Source organism: Argiope bruennichi, chromosome 1 (genome assembly GCF_947563725.1).
Source record: "Argiope bruennichi chromosome 1, qqArgBrue1.1, whole genome shotgun sequence".
Lineage (NCBI taxonomy): Eukaryota > Metazoa > Arthropoda > Arachnida > Araneae > Araneidae > Argiope > Argiope bruennichi.
The window spans coordinates 89779724-89796636 of record NC_079151.1 but is presented as its reverse complement, the minus strand read 5'-3'; the positions used below and the strand labels follow the sequence as shown (position 1 = coordinate 89796636).

Sequence of the window (16913 nt, the reverse complement as noted above, 5' to 3'; positions counted from 1 at the left end):
TTGGCTACTAGTTATTTCCTTGGATAAATGGTAGTTAAAAATGCTAATCAACTATTGCGTGTGACTTGGTTTTAATACACCTCAGCAAAATAAGTTTAATTTCAAATTTTATAGACATATATTATTTAAAAACTTTACTGGTTAATTGGTTAAAATTTGTTAATATGTTCTTTTATAATTTTATTATTGATTTAATTTTACATTATATGGATAAAATAGTACATCAACTAATTTTAAAAAAATGATTTGGCAGTTTATAGTTCGGTTTATCTAATACATGGTTAGTTCAGGTAGGAAAAGGAAGAAATGTTATGGTATAATTTATTTAATAAAATTGGTTAATAATTTTTGTAATTTTACTGCTGATTTAATTTTACATTGAATTAAAACAGGAAATAGTACTCCTAAAATTTTTCCTTAAATCTGACAGTTTTTTTTTATTACATTGTAAATAATATCTAGTATTTTACAGCATACATATTTTGTCGTAAATATTCATAATGTGGAAAAATGACAAAAAAAATCCCATAGAAGCAAGATATTTTTAAAACGACTTGAAAAAAGTTTATCAAAAATTTAAAAAATGCAAATTTTGTAAAAAAAAATTTATTTTACGTAATTAGAATTTTCGAATTTTTGTTTTATGTCATTTTGTGATTAAATTCTTTATCTTTTTTTTTTTGTACTTCTTCTGTGTAATTTTAAATCGAATTGCCAATTTGATGAAGATCACGTACGCAGAATCATTTTCAATAGTCATTTCTTTCTCTTTTTATTTCAAAATAAATTATAACGAAATGAAACTGAAAAAATTGTGATAAAATCTGCTTAAGTGGTTGCTAGAGCTCATCTTTTCACACTCTTTTAAAAATTAATCTACTGCTAAGTCAAGCCATGTGAATTTTTACTTAGGATCTTAGAACTTCCGTTATGCATCCATATCTGACATAATTATGAGCTCCATTTTTCTTGGAAGCCTGGCTTACGAGAAAACGAACTCGACTTAGAATGTCTGCCCGTTTCCTATTTACTGCGTCTCGTACCAAAACGGATGTTGCTGCCACCATTTGCATAAAAAGAGTCACTCTCTTTCGCTAGTTGACGAAACAGTCAAGTTGCTTTTCATTATTTCCCAAATAAGCATTTTTTGTTCGAAGAACACTGCAATTAATTCAACTTCTGCATGTTCCAAGTGATGTTAATTCTGGCGTGGCCCCGTTTTTCACTCCTTTTATCCATAAATATTACTCGATGTTACGGATTAATGTCTTGCTTAATTTGGATTTATATATATATCCTGACAGTCATCTGCAGATGAATAGAAGTACAGTAGTTTGAGGCTGACCTATTTATAGAAGCTGAAGATGTATTAAACAACTTTTATGTTTATTTCGAGAAGCAACTTCCTGAAGTAATTCATCAGAGCAAATCTTATGAATTAGTGGTTTTCAGTGCAGATGCGCTCACATTTTGGATGGTGAATCTAGGAGGTCAAGTATGTTGTTTGGAAAACATTACAAACATTATGTTTTGTAATGTTTGCTTTTAATGAAAGTTTGAAAAAAGAAATTCTGCTGAATATTCTTTTGAGACGCATTCACAAAAAGATTAAAACTTTAAAAAAAGTAGCTGTTTTATTTCATAAACGTTGATTATTTAACATTAACTCCTGTTAAATTCCTTGTAAAGTTTTCAGTTCAATATATTGAAAGTTATTTCGTCTGGGAATATTTATAATATTTAATTAAAAGTTAACAACCAAATGCTATATTCTTAAAATCCACTGATCTGTGTGAAATTTGGTTTTTTATACAGTTTTAAGTTTATAATGCCTGTGATTTGGAACTGCATTGAGAAATTCCATTGTAAGAATATGACTAAACTTATCACTAAAAAGGAAAACAAATTTATTTTGAAGGTTAGGGAAATTAAATTAAAATTGAATCACAGAATATTTTATATTCTTTATCATGATTAAATAAAGCGTTTATAAATATATTTTCCTAATTTTTTTATTTTTTTATTATATGTTTTGATCAATATATTTTTACAATTATCAAATTCAAATTCAGATAAATTTAAGTAAGTATAGAATATCAATAAAAACTCAACTTGAGTTCTTATACAAAAATTACGTTTACGTTACGCTACGTTAGTATTTTAATAACTTCATGTCAGTCAACGTAGATTATACGTTAAATATGATTTGTTTCTCAGTTTATTAAATAGCTCTTAGCAGTAAGTAACCAATTGCTTTATTTTTACTAATCTTGAAAGATTATATTTTTAAATCTTACCTATTTTGTTTTTAATAACCACCTGAATATTTTTAGACTTCCAAATATTTTTGATTTTTTTTAAACCTGTTAATTTTTCCCCTATTGCTTATAGTTATAATTCTTTTCCACTTTAGATAATAACGAATCTTTTAAGTTAAAATGCTTTAAAGTTGTAAATAGTTGTTTGCTATAAAATATTTTCTTCAAATAAAAAAGTTGGACCAACTTTGTCATTACATTTGTCTCAGTTTCTTTTTAACTGTTTGGGATTAATTCGTGGAATCTTCAGCTACTTGATAAACATCTTTCACCAACAGTTTTGACTGGGTTCCAAAACGTTCCACTCATTTGCTCAGGTAGATGTTATTTTGTAGAGAAACAAACAGCTTGAGACGGCTTTAATTTCCTTTTACATTTGGCTTTCTAAAATAGTACAAGAATAAACAACTGATGTTTTAATTGTAACTGAATTTTTCGTGGAATGAATAGCTAAATAAATATTTCCTCTGCGGGCGATTAAGTTTCACTTTTACATTTTCTTTGGATTGAATTACATCTTTAATGAACTAAAACTCATCTTAGAAAGAAGTTTTAATGAATCTGTTTTAAGAAACTAAACATTATACTATTTAAAATCCTATTGTCTACTACTTTCTCTTTTAATACAACAGATGGCGTTGCCTTATTAACATCAATGTGTATTTCCCATGATCCTTCTTGGGTGTCATTATTAGATTGCATTCCAAATGAGTGTCGTGTATTTTCGTGTTCGTGTTTGTTTTGTCTTGCGAAATGTGGAACGTAGAAAATAATTAAATATCTGTTCCTGAAACGCGTCTATTGTTTTCATCTATCTCATAATGAAGTTATAGAGCGTTTCGTCTCTCTATCCTACTATTTAAAATTTCTATCTCGTTTTAATTCTAAGTATAAAGATTTGACTCAAAATATTTATTAAAGTGTTTATTTATGGAGAATTGGCGTTTTCAGATATTGGCCAATATCAAATTATTAAATGAGGGTTTTATATCAAATTTTTAGATAAACTAAAAGAGTTTAATTACTCCTTCTGTTTGAAAATATGGTATACATTTTTAAATTATTTTTATCCAAATATATGGTATGCATTTAGAAGATATTGCAATTTCAGTTATGCTTATTGGTAATATATATATTTATAAAATTCAAAATTATTTTAATTGAAATAGAATCTAACATTCGTCAGAGAATCCTCAGAAAACACTATATTTGCTGACTTACTTCAAATTCAGCTGCAATTTTATTAATAGCACCATGTTCCAGTTTTTGATCTTTCTCTAGTTGTAAAAACTTTTCAATACAGCATTGCGTTTTCTGTCAATTGATTGCTTTAATTTGGTATTTGTAATCCTTTAAAATCCTCCATTTTCTTATAACAGTATGTGTTTCTCTATTTTTTTCCTAAAATATTATATTCATCGGAATAAAAGCTTTTTACTTTGTCAAAAAATATTTGCAAACTAAAAATCTGTTGTTTTTCAAATCCGTTATTCTAAAAATCGTTTTCAGTTCCAATCTGTTTTTTTTGTTTTTGTTTTTTTCATCTATCACAGCTGCGTTGCTAGGTTAACAAGTTATTTGCTTGCTTTAATAATTTTTAAGATGTTTTAAAACGTAAGACATATTTTCGAACAAAGGAAGTATAATTTTTAGAAGGTTAGTTTCGTTAAATTAACGCCATATTTTGAAATATCGAAACAAATGGAACAAATTGCATTTTTTAAATACTGATTAACAATGGATGGCCTGCAAAAATAGCAATTAGTTAATAAAAATATCTATAATTAATTTTGTTAAATATTTATCATTTAATCAGAGACTTTACGTATTATTGAACAGTCTTAAATTGTCAGATCAAAAATATAATTAAAAAATTCCAATTCCTCGTCTGATTCCTCTTGATTTTGCCATGTAATGAATCGAAAATTTTCTGCTAACAATATTTTAAGTCTTCAGTTATTAATAAATGCAATTTCCATGAAACATAGTTTCTCATTTATATGTCGTTTCATTCTATCCCTATTTATTCTTATCTTTTGTAATGATTTTCTTTTTTAATAATTTCCTTATTAATTTCTTATTGAATTTCTATTCAATTCTGAAAAAAGTTGCAATAAAGCCTCATTTAACATGGATTAGTCACTGTATAACATAAAATGTTAAGAAATTAATAACGATTTTATTTTTAACTTTTTTTTTAGTGTACAAATTTTGCATATTTTTAATACCATGACGAATGCAGCTCGTCAATGCTCATTTGTGTCGTTATGAACCCATGACGAATCTAACTCATAATCGTGGCGGAAAGGCGTAAGGAAAAAGCTTCTCCTTTAAAAGGAGAGAGAATAATATACGTTTTCCTCTCTATCATGCAATTAATTAAAGCGATATTAAACCAAATAATGAAGAACTTATTCACCTTACTTTAAAGTTGGTATGTGAAACTTCTAGCGTATTAGGTAGATTATTATAGGAAAACTACCTATTGCAATGTTGCAATGGGTCTCATGACAGGAATTTGGAAAAATTTCTCCAGTATATATATATATATATATATATATTAAAGCGCAAAGGCCAGTCAATTTCGAGAAAATGCCCCCCCCAAACTTTCAAAATAGCTTATATGTTAATAATGCGTCGCCGGTAAAAATTCCCGAATAGTATAGTGGATGAGGCGCTGACAAAGCATTCACGAGTTTTGCACAGAAATGATAAATATTAATCAATAAGTTACCATACGGTAAGTACTATTACAATCTTAAATTTTTTAAATTGTTATTTTACATAAATATATATTAAATTTGTAATAACTGAATTCGTTTAGTAAAATTTTAATTATACGTCTTTTTATTTATACATTATTTTAGATCAGTTCCTTTAAAGATTTATAAACGATGTTTTAGTGTATGTGCTTTCTACAATTTTTATTTAAAATGAAACATGTTTTACACAGAAATGATATTATTAGTCAATAAGTTATTATTACTGTAAAAAAAATTTAGATAATTAAAATATAAAATATATTGCAAACACACTTACCATTTGGTTTGCAATGACTTCCAAATTCACATGAAAACAAAACAAAACAAACAAACAAAAAAACAGTCCTTGCTTTATCTGTATGTGAAAAAGAAAATAGTCACTTCAAGTCTAGATAACAATGACGAAAGTGATTCTTCTTTGCGAGACTTCTAACATAAATGAATGCAGTTTTGCAGTAAGGGACCAATTATAAACCATTTCTACAGATAAGTATTTTGGCAGAAAATTTTAAAGAAACGCTATATTTTACCTTAAATCATCATTGCTTAACTAAAAATCTGCTGCACGATGCAAAAATGATTGTTTTTGGCCCAATTTTGATTGAAAACCACATATCTTTGAAAAACTTTTCATCTTGAATTCAGCATCCATAAAATAGTAGTTGGTTCCTAATTACATAACTGCATCCGCACATAAAAAAAAAAAAAAAAACGAACAACAATAGAAAAAAAATCCTCTCACAAAGCAAATCAACAGTGTTGGCGAAAATTACACATTTATTCGTGAGCTTTGGCGAGTTTTTCATTTTGTGTGAGCATGTTTCTTAAAAATGGCAGAAAAAGAAAGGTCACTCCATTGTTTGGTTCAATTGGGATTGATATAAAGCGTTCGCTAATACGAAAGTAAAGCGTTTCAGAACAAAATGAGATAAGTGTCTGAAAAGAAACGCTTGTTCTACGTTTACTCTGATACCGGATAGGCCGAAAGGCGGCAGAATTACAGTAGTTTTTTTCTTTCTTTTTTTTTCTTTACACTTCTGCTACCAATGAACTTAGTTTATCTGGTCGCGAGTTCTGTGGCTATTTATAGATCGGACAGAAGACATCATCAATCTTTGTTCGGACTTAAAAGATGAAGCCTTTCGCTTATTAATTTTTTGACCAGTTGCATTTTTTACAATAATGATTTATTTATTTTCGACTCGTGTAATATTTTATCTAAAATAACACTTTTTGATTCATTTTTAAAACAAAAAAGAAAAGAAAAAAATTGGCTCACGTAATACTTATTCTATTTGAAATGAGTTTTTTTGGTACATTTTCTAAAAAAACTTTTTTTTTTCTAATGCAATACACTCTCAAATATCCGGTTTGCAACTATCCGTCTTCCGTATTATCCGGCCTAGTTTTCTTCTATCTTAATTAAGTTTGGCATTACAGAATTTATGTTAAAGGTGAACAGTTTATATCTATAACTTATTTTTTCTCTTATAAATTCTTGATTCGTGCAGTACAATATATAAACATGTATAAACTACCAGTACAGAGCCTTCTATTTTAACTCGACATGTTACTGGCAACTGCGTTTGTTATTCACTGGGCCGCGTTCATATTCTAAGTGGTTTGAAATAAATGGAGGGCTTAGTACTCAATAAGAAATGAGAAAATAAGTATTATAATAGTGAGTTTTGATATAAAAATTTTGCCTTCTGGTATTAATGGGAAAACAGGTGAGTTCATAGACCTCCGGCCTGCCCTTCCATCACATTAAGCCGGATACTTGGGAGTGTACTATATTTTAGTCAATATTTTTATAGTAAAATCCAAATAAAATTAATGATTTATTCCTTTTGTTTTGATATTATAAAAAATTCTATTGAATAAAAATTTTATACTATAGAAATAAATTATATTATAAAATGTATTAAATTTATGATCATTTTTTAAAAAAAAAACAGGAACTGTCTTAGTTTTTGTAAACATTTATTCAAAACCTCAATGAGATCGTGTAAATAATATTTTAGCATTTAAGCGAATCTTCTAATATATCCTCATATTCGCATGGCTTGTTTTCTTTACCTTATAGCCCATCTTTAGTCATAGGATATCTTCATAATCTTAGACCAGGTGCATATGATAGTGACAGTTGCGGACTTCCGATTGCGCAAATTAGGCGAATGTTTAAGGCTGCTGGGCTGAAAAATGGCTGCATATAGGTCGATTAAAAAATGATATTGGCTTAGCTACTAAATAAATTTGTCAAATGTTCAAATTTTATAAACAATAAAAGGTTTTTGCATAAATTCTACTTTTTATCAAGTGGTATTAGATGAATGAGTTTTAATTCCATTATTATAATTTAGAACATTGTATAAAATTGAATTAAAAATATTATTAAAATTAAGTGGAAAATTGTATAGAAATGAAATTAATATCATTGATTTTTTTTCACCAAAGACTATTTTTATAGGATAATTTTTTTTGGAAGATAAGAGCATCGATTTCCTGAGTTAAGTCATAGAGATTACGCTTTTGGTGGCGATTAAGCCTATTTTTGCTCTCGATTAAGCTTTCTGTTTGAAGCCTATTTTTTTAAAAATTCGTTTATATCTTCTTTCTTCTGACTTAATGGACGTTTTGTTGACATCGCGAGCACTCTCCTGAACATTTCTAGTAATATTTTGCACCTCCGTTAAATAATTATCGAAGCAAAGCGTTGTAATCAATTTAGCTGTTTGGTATGATATGGTGTGATTTTTTTGGCACACGGTCCAATTTAAGACAAGCTACACCACTTACAGGTATTTTTAAACAGTTCCAGTACAAAATTATAATTAAAGCAAGGATATATTGTAAAATGTCAAAAGTTCAGAAGATTTATGATTTATCACGATTTGGTATACGGATAAAAATAAATCACAAATTTTAAATGCTATGAAAAAAAACAAAAATAAACGACGGCTTGTAAAAAGTCAAAAGGTTTTGAGTGAGGTTTCTCACCCACCAGGCCATGGAGATTTAAAATAGACGAATGAAAGTGAGTTAAACGACCAAAAGTAAAATTGGGACATTGAGTAAGAATATGGGCAATAGAATTGACCACACCACAGTTCGTACAACGAGGGAGGGACCTGTTCACCAAAGAAAAATGTCTATGTGTATACATTGCCAACCCAATGCGAAGACGAATTAATTTTACATCTGCGCATCGGTTCAGTAAAACTGGCTTCATATTTACTTTTGGTTGAACAGCATATTGTTTGTTATGAACTTACGTGTCCCTAACTTCTTGCAATTCAACTGTAAAAATGTTTAAGAAGTTATTGTAATTCGCGTAATGGTTTGTTTACAACCATATTGCCATTCGATAATAAGTAATAAGAAAGATTTCTGTGTCTTGTCGTTAACGTTTTATGTGCATAGATTGTTCACCTTTGCATGCATTTAATATGCATTTCTTTACTATACTACGAAGCACAAGATTCTCATGTGTGGAAATAAAGACCTAGTGGTATTAATGGGCTTGTCCAAGATCCATAATCTTATGTGGGAGAGAATAATATCTTTATTAGAGAGTGTACTTAAGATTTCAGGTATCCCACTTCCACTAGTTCATTACCCTTATCATAATTTACTGACAGTATATCATTATCATGTTAATAAATTGCAAAAGCTATAATCTGTAAGTAAGTTATAAATGAAACCAGAATTAAGGAGGGAAAATTTACTACCCTATGCAAATAATTCGCTGGCGACATCATCTTAGAAAATATTTTAATTTGATACCTGATGAATTTCAGAAGTATCGTTCAGGTGAGGATGATATGTCGGGTTTCGAGTGAAAATGACCTTGGCGCTCAGCAATCTTCAAAGTATTAATGAGCTTCGTATCATTCTGCGTCACTAATTTTCGTCGTCTCCCTGGTTGGTTGACGTAAAACAGTCAGTCTTTTCGAAACTGCTGTAGGAATTTACCCTCAGGTGACTTCAAATTCTCCAGACATCGTGACATATATTGCTTAACCGTGATATAAATGTTAACAATTTCCTGACAGGAGGTTTTAATCAGAGAATGTTGATGTGGACAAGCCAGTATTTGGAAATAATGAGGACAGCTTATGAAGAATGAATATGTTGAAAGGATTATGAGCAAGCTCATTCTTGAATTATTCATGTCTTTTATTATTATATTCACATAAACGAAAAATAATGGGCATGAGAAAATACAAGTGTATTCAAGAGCATGCTTCACCACTTTCATCCAGTAGTATAAATGGCTTGTGGTCCATAATCACAGGTGAACCAGGCGCTCTTAAAATTTACTATATGGATCTAATTTTTATTTCGAAAAAGAGTTTTAATTGTAATTTTAATTATATTAATCAGCTGCGACCGTAATTGCAGTTGATCTAAGAACTCTTAAAATTACTATAAAGATCTTATTTTAATTTTGAACAAAAGTTTTATTTATTTATAATTCTATATATATTAATTAGTTGCGACTGTAATCGCAGCTCATCTAAGGATTCTTAAAAATTTACTATAAAGATCTTATTTTAGTTTTGAACAAGAGTTTTATTTAATTATGCTTTTAAATACATTAACCAGCTGTGGCTATAATTGTAGCTGACCCAAAGACTCTTAAAAATTTGCTATAAGGATCTTATTTTAATTTTGAATAAGAGTTTTGTTTAATTTTGATTTTAAATATGTTCAAAATGACATATAATTTGATCCGATAATTTTTATTTTCATAAATTTTTTGAATACATGCTTGCATATATGCATTGAAAGATGTTTATGAACCATGTTTTTATCAAATTCACTTTGCTCTTTTTTTTTTTTTTAATTTGAAAGGAAAAGAAAGACCAGCGAAGTAGAATTCGGACAATAGGAGCATTAAAAATAATAAAGGATGACAAAAATAAAAGAATGATATAAAATCCAGGAAAATAGACTAATAGTTTCGAATGAAATAATGAAATAATATAATTTAATAGTAATAATATATAATAGTAATAATAATAATATCTTTCGAATGAAATAATGGTTCAACTAGATAATTCTAATTAAATGATCATTTTAATATTTGTAGCAGTTGCATTACTGTATCTTTTCTTTTGGATAATAGATGACGATGTCTGATTAAGTACGCATCCCATAGTGCATTGCGATTGTAAATAATGAAATTAAATGCTGTTTTGTTAATGTGCGCGCGTAAATATCTTGTCTTGTCTTCGAGTTTTATGTGAAAGGGGATCATTAAAGGAATGTTCCTGAAAACATGGATCTTCTTGCTTCCACTGCAAGGATCATAATGATCGTCATTTTCCCACATGTTGAATTATTTTGGTAAATTTAAAATTTAAAAAAATGAATCGAAAAGGTGTAAAATCTAATCCATATAGATTAAATCTAATCTGTCTTACGATTTCAAACAAGCAAGCCATGAAATGACGAGTGACATTTAGACTCAACTAGTTCCTTTTACTTTCGATGGAGCATGTAGGAAACAGCATTCTTCATTCCTTGTCAAAATTATTCTTCATTTGAGACGCCCGTAGAACACAAGCTAGTGTCTCTGTATCCGTTTTTCTTTCATCGGCCGCTCCCTGCCACAGAAATAGAACGACAAAAGATTAAATCTCTCAATTTTTCATCTCCGGCTTCTCGCTTTCTTTACTTTTTCTTTCCGACGCTAATGTTGGCACAAAGTGCTTTTTTACAACCAACGAAAAATTTAAAAAGTCTCTATGCAGAGAGATCCGTTTGCGGCTTTCTTGAAAAAATATTTTCTTAGGTTGGCGGCCGCCCGCCAAAATACATAACCGTTTTTACGATTAAAAATTATTTTGATTTCTGTATATATATATATATATATATATAAATTTTAAACGAATGAATAAAACTTGGTGGCAGAGAAATGAACATATGATCCATTCATATCAACATATGGTCATCCAGAAATTTAGATTTCCTGTGGCTGTAATAGAAAGAAAATATTGTTATCGAAAAATACTTTTATGAACAAACATTGCAGTCGTCGAGCTATTTTTAAGCTTATTTATCTTTGAAACTTAAATCTTGTCTTAACGCTGGATCAGTTTTTGCATCCCCGTGTTTGCTTCTGGGAACAAGAAACAGTGAGTATTGGAGGGTCAGAATTTTTCATAATCACTTGATTCCGCAAATTCAGGAATTTTTGACGCTTGGTGACAGTTTCGAATAACAGGATCAGCGTATCAGCAGGAATGATTCGGAATTCCTCAATCTCCACTTGTCTGTTTTTCCACACTTTGCTACAAAGCCAGCTGTAACTGATCATAAGAAACGATTGCCTGTTACTGTTTTTAAATTAAAACACTTCGGAACATCAACTGCTTGCTCGCAATTTCTGGTCCACTATATAGTAGACCTATCCTCGCTATCAGGGAAGAAAGAATATAGATCTAGATCTGTATATCTATTAGAAGAAAAAATATATATCTAGATTACATCTTCAATAAAACGATCAATCAGATAGTGTAAACTGTTGGATATATTTCAAGTTAAATTGTTGATTCAAAACAGTATATGCATGAAACAGTACCTACCTACCTGATTTGCTTTAAAATTTATTGTACAATTTTTAAATATTGCATGCTAAATTTCATGAATCTTGCTTGTTGCATTTGTCAGTTATCGTTTTTCATACAGACAATGAAGCCTAACAACATACAGTCAATATTTTGATATATTTCATCCAGAATTTCAACCCACTTATAATTTTCGAGTGATAAAATTGTGCGTCATTTTTCATTGATCCTGACCCTTCTTATTCGTTCTTTGCTTTTATAAGTATTTTTAACGCATTTTTAACGTTAATGCTTTGTTTTAGGTTTATTTTTTATTTTATTAATTTTGTGAAAATGTATTTGTTTTTATTTATCTACTGTGGCTCTAGATACAACGTACCCACATGTGCACTCGATATTATTGTGATAGATTTTTTTATGTTTTTACATTACAAAATGGAAAGAAAGAAACATATTACCTATTATATTTGATAAAATATAAATTCTATTCTAATATATCACAATTCATAGAACTCGTAATTTAGACAGACTTACTCATTTAGCAGTTAAAAAATAAAGTTTTATTTATTTATTGACCTTTCGTCGTCCCCTCTTAGCCTAACGGCCCTAGATAGCTGCTTAATTGGAAATCTGTCACTTATATGATTTCAAAAATGTGTTTTCAGAACTCGACGAGATTTAAAACGTGGAGGCTCATCAAAATCCTAAAAATAAGTTCCTTGATGATAACAATAATTTTTTTTTAGATTGCGTATAGGAGAAAATAAAAAAAATGACCAGTCCAATGAAATGAATCACCTGACATCTGGGCTATTAGACTTTGAAAGATGAGAAACATGTAATTATTCTTACTCAGTTAAATACTACATCTCACTAGTTCTTCATTTAATAAACATACAAACTATTATAAGTGAAAAATTATTATTTTTTTTTATAATATGACGGTATTTTCAAATAACGCTGTATTGGAATATTTATTCCTTATGCAGTATAACTGCTTTTCTTGAGAGCATTCGAAAATGCGAAAAGTACTTTTTCAGCAATAGACAGATGAAATTTAATTAGTGATGTTATTAAATAAATTAATCAGATTATTTTTATTAATGTAGTATTCCTCTCTTTCTAGGAAATAATCTATATCAAAACTTATCTAACGGTGAAAAAACACAATAAATTTTTTTTTGTCAAACTAATTCAAGATAGGAAGGCTTGTTTAATAATGTATTTTTAAACGAATATTAAGAAATTTCGAAAATTATGGTTCAAGTAAATCTCAAAACCGCAGAAACGGCAGCTAGAATTTTAAAACAATTTTTATCTTATTCTTATTAGCTGTCTAATAGTAAGGATGGTCAATGAGAAATTCCATTTATTATGCAACATTAAAAGTTTGTTACGGATCTACGACAGGATTTCAATAAGCAACACATATAAGACAATTATTTAAAAAAATGCAATGAATGACAGTATTAAACGGAAACAAAAGTCTTATTAATTATTTTTATTTTATTCTTATTAGCTTTCTAATAGTAAGGATGGTCAATGACAAATTCCATTTATTATGCAGCATTAAAAGTTTGTTATGGATCTACGACGGGATTTCAATAAGCAACACATATAAGATAATTATTTGAAAAATGCAATGAATGACAGTATTAAACGGAAATAAAAGTCTTATTGTTTATTTTTATTTTATTCTTATTAGCTTCCTAATAATAAGGATGGTCAATGACAAATTCCATTTATTATGCAGCATTAAAAGTTTGTTATGGATCTACGACGGGATTTCAATAAGCAACACATATAAGATAATTATTTGAAAAATGCAATGAATGACAGTATTAAACGGAAATAAAAGTCTTATTATTTATTTTTATTTTATTCTTATTAGCTTTCTAATAGTAAGGATGGTCAATGACAAATTCCATTTATTATGCAGCATTAAAAGTTTGTTATGGATCTACGACGGGATTTCAATAAGCAACACATATAAGATAATTATTTAAAAAAATGCAATGAATGACAGTATTAAACGGAAATAAAAGTCTTATTATTTATTTTTATTTTATTCTTATTAGCTTTCTAATAGTAAGGATGGTCAATGACAAATTCCATTTATTATGCAGCATTAAAAGTTTGTTATGGATCTACGACGGGATTTCAATAAGCAACACATATAAGATAATTATTTGAAAAATGCAATGAATGACAGTATTAAACGGAAATAAAAGTCTTATTGTTTATTTTAATTTTATTCTTATTAGCTTCCTAATAATAAGGATGGTCAATGACAAATTCCATTTATTATGCAGCATTAAAAGTTTGTTATGGATCTACGACGGGATTTCAATAAGCAATACATATAAGACAATTATTAAAAAATGCAATGAATGACAGTATTAAACGGAAATAAAAGTAATTATTTTTTGATATAATTACTATTCATGTTAAGGCATTTTTCCCAGAGCTGGATTAGTTTCTAAGTCCCAGTTTCATGGAACACTACAGGCTGTGAATAGAGTTACTGTCGCACGACCCATTTGAAGTCGCCATCAGAGTCAAACTTCTGACCACAAATTTGACGGCATCCGCATATTTTCATCTGTTGGGATGCTTGAAGAGATTCCTCAGTGGTCAGAAGTTTGACTCTGATGACAGCTTCAAATGGGCCGACAGCATTCTATGAGACCTGGGATTATCAAACTGATCCGGTACTAGGATTAAAGTTTCCACAAGAAAGACAGTTATGTCAAAAAGTAATAAATTGGCAGTGCTTTCTTTTCCATTTCAAATTGCCATTCATTGTTTCTTTTATTTTTGTGTTCGAAACTGTATGCGTTTCATATTGATACTCCTTCATAAGAGTAAAATTTATAAATTGACTGAATATAAACTGCTTTTGAATTGACTGACTATATATAAACTGATCTTTGAAAAGTTTACTATTTGCTTAAAATGGAATGGAATCCCAATTATTTCGTATATTGTACTTAAAAGAAGTTCTTTAAATTCCGATATGTATTTGCTTCAGAATGAAAATAATGATTTATTTATTTGCTACTATTTCCAAAAATAATTTACACTGATTCCTCTGCATTTTTAATTCGTTAAAAACACTTGTATTCAAGAAATTCTTAAAGCTGAAAGTTTACAATATGGACGCTAAACATAGAAGAAATATCTGCATTTGGTGAATTTTATTTAAGTGACATGGTTAATTAGTATAATTACCAGTTAATCGTTTTTCTAGTCATCATAAATTATTCATCTTATTGTAGAGGCAGTCATTATATTCGTAATTATCTTATTTATCCAAAGTGACATCAGATGTATCATTCTCATGAGACTGATGATAATCTCTTAATTCAGCATTTTCTTTCAAATTGTATCAATCCAGTAATTTCTTCATTAGCATTAATCATAGATATTAACTATTCATAAAATAACTTTAAAACTGCGTTACAACTATAATTATAGTTATTAAAAATACGCATCGTATTTGCATTTATCGCATCTCGTATCGGACAATCGTTGTAATATGCATGATATATTTATTTAGTTAGTCCAGATAATAAGTTTCTGGAAGCTATAATTAGATATGAAATGTAATTACATGTGGACATTTTATTGAAACAGATGGTAGTCGCTGAGGGGGGGGGGAGAGTGGAACTGTAGGTGGTATTATTCCACGTCAGTGCTGGCCTTCGTGCGGTATTGCATACAGAGCTGCCATTGCAATTCCATTGGGAGGGCTCGACCACCCTGAATATAATCCCCATCTTGCTATATCATCTGTCCCAACTCCTGGAAGTATATACTGACGTGAAGTTATACTTTGGGTAAGAAAAAACTGAGAACCACTACTTCAGAATATATAAGAGGTCCATTTTGGTTGTGGCTTAGTAGCAAATTTTTACTATAAATACTTCAAATCAAAAAAAAAAAAATGACCTAAATGATTTTTTAAACAAGCGAGAGAAGTCTCTCCAAACTTTCTTGCATAATCTCTAATAAACTTGTCTCCCAAGAGAATGACTTGCATGGCATTGGCATACTATAGTTACGAAATATTAACTTTTGGCTTGAATTGGGCATTTTTACTGAATCTATCGTTTTATCCTTGGCGAAATATTTGACAATTAATCTCTGACATACGTTAATAGTATCCAAAAATCAAATTTGTTTTTTAGACACGTTTTTCTTTACCCATTGAAACAAAGATTTGACACGAAACTGTACTTGTAGTCACAAAATACCAAACCAAATTTGATATATTTAAATCATAACGTTTTTGAATAATCACAAATACCTATTCTTGAAAGCATAGACCGAAAGACATTCAACTCATTAATATGTTTGGCTCAAAATTTGATATTCATCGACACTATAGATTTTAAATCTTTGTATAGTTCATCAACAGATTCTGAGACGACCACATTTGATGAGTGCATTTTCGGTATTCCCTTTGACCTTGGATTTCGCCTATTAGATACTAGTAAATGTAAAACATCTCCTCCTTTCATCTTTCCTTTCACCCTATTTTGAAGAATTAAACCCATCCTAACGCATGCGCAATAACGCGGAGGGTTTTACAATCCGTTGCTGAACTATACAGAATTTTATCCGTCTAACTCTCTCCGTTTTGTTATTATCCTGTTAGCTTATACTCTAAAAGTCGGACAGACGGACTTCCTCTGAACAGATATTGCATAAAATTTAATAGAAGGCTGCAAATTTGATGTAAAGACTGTGTACCAAATTTCAAAGCAACTAGCTCAAAGCATTTTTGAAATATCTCTGTTACAGACAGACATACGGATATTTTCCAAAAATGTGTTTTGACTCGGGGGAGGTCTAAAACGTAGAGATTCGTCAAAATCTCGAGTTCGATTATTTCGACGATTACTATACTTTCTCTATACTACGTATATGAGAAAATAAAAATTATACTTTATGTTATTTGTGTCCATATATATACTGCCGGAAAAATTACGAAGTCTAACTTTTTATATAGTCCCCCGTTCCTATTAATCATACTTAGTAAAATATTTTCTTAAACAAAAAATTTTCACTCTTCTGTGAGCAAAACTAATTAAGTTAATGAAGCTTTGAATTTCATTATTTTAGACTCATCACCGAGAGCCTCGAGGAAATGGTCTCCGTTAATTTATTGTTCTTTTTTATAAAAGCAGCTGAAATCATCTGAAATCTTTCAAAATTGTTTTAATCAAAAATTTATAACTAGAACAATTTTGCAG

The 16913-nt window shown here is 29.2% G+C and overlaps 1 protein-coding gene across 2 annotated transcripts in view; it reads left to right on the top strand.

Moving 5' to 3' along the window:
* The window catches only part of LOC129972326 (cGMP-dependent protein kinase, isozyme 2 forms cD4/T1/T3A/T3B-like), a 123058-nt gene that overhangs the window by 30944 nt on the left and 75201 nt on the right, over nt 1-16913 (top strand). The gene's annotated exons all lie outside the window — the stretch shown is intronic.